At 44.4% G+C, this 922-nt stretch overlaps 1 protein-coding gene across 1 annotated transcript in view; it reads left to right on the forward strand.

The window, feature by feature from the left end:
• Positions 1-818: 818 nt before the first annotated feature.
• LOC119590785 (kappa-type opioid receptor-like) overlaps positions 819-922 on the forward strand; it is a gene marked incomplete at both ends in the record, with an annotated part of 623 nt that continues 519 nt past the window's right edge. The window contains 1 exon segment of the mRNA XM_037939497.1: positions 819-922.

Raw genomic sequence — 922 nt, forward strand, 5'->3', positions numbered from 1 at the left:
AAAAGAACATATTAACAACTCGACTCGTACAGTGCTCTTCCGCCTCCCCCTTGACCCTTGAAAGACGTGTAGCGCGCCTGTTTCGAGTGGCCGATCTCATTTCCCCGCGCAGCAAAGGCTCCAAAGAAGAGGAGGAAGTTGCCAATTGATGTCTTTGGCCTCCGAGCGTCGATTCATCGGGCGGTGCGAACTGCCAACTCGAAGCACTTATTCAGTTCGAGAGCGCCCCGAAGCTAAACGTCTTGTAAAACAGAAAGAGAGGGAAAAAAAAGAGAAAGTAGGAAATTTTATAAACTTCATGAAGTGATGTCTAATGAGCATTTGGCCCCCGTACCCCGGGCTTATTACGAAGCCTTCAAGAATGTTAATAGCGCGGGGAAAAGGCTTGTCAACGCCAAATGAAGCGCCGGCGTCCCTTCATCCATATACCTCAATCGCGACTCGCTGTGAATGCCGGGCGTTTCATGACTTCAGGACTTTTGCCGCTGTTTCAGAAACGGCGATGAATGCTAATGAGAGATTTCTTGTGGGCGGAGGAGGCTTCTTAAGCCGGAGTGCCAACGTGGCTTCTCAACGAGTCTTTTTTTTATTCGTTTTTATTTGGTTTCGGCGTCGTGGAAGTTTTATGGAATTAGTTTATGTATGTAGGATACGTTTTTTTCTCTCTTGCCTTGCTGGTTTTTACCTTAATTATGAAGGAACGATTGAGAATTTGTTTATATCTTGTTATGATAGCTGTATTGTGAATGCTATCCTGTGAGTTAGCACTTGTATTAATTGCTATTCACATTTTCTAATCCGCTTTCCTTCCTTTGCAGGGAGAAAATAAGACCAATGTGAACTCAAAAATCGGGAATCTAAAAGTCAGGGATCTGAACGTATAGAAAATGGAATACCAGTGCAGTGATATAACCGTAAGGAC

The sequence above is a fragment of the Penaeus monodon genome, chromosome 27, assembly GCF_015228065.2.
Source record: "Penaeus monodon isolate SGIC_2016 chromosome 27, NSTDA_Pmon_1, whole genome shotgun sequence".
Classification (NCBI taxonomy): Eukaryota; Metazoa; Arthropoda; class Malacostraca; order Decapoda; family Penaeidae; genus Penaeus; species Penaeus monodon.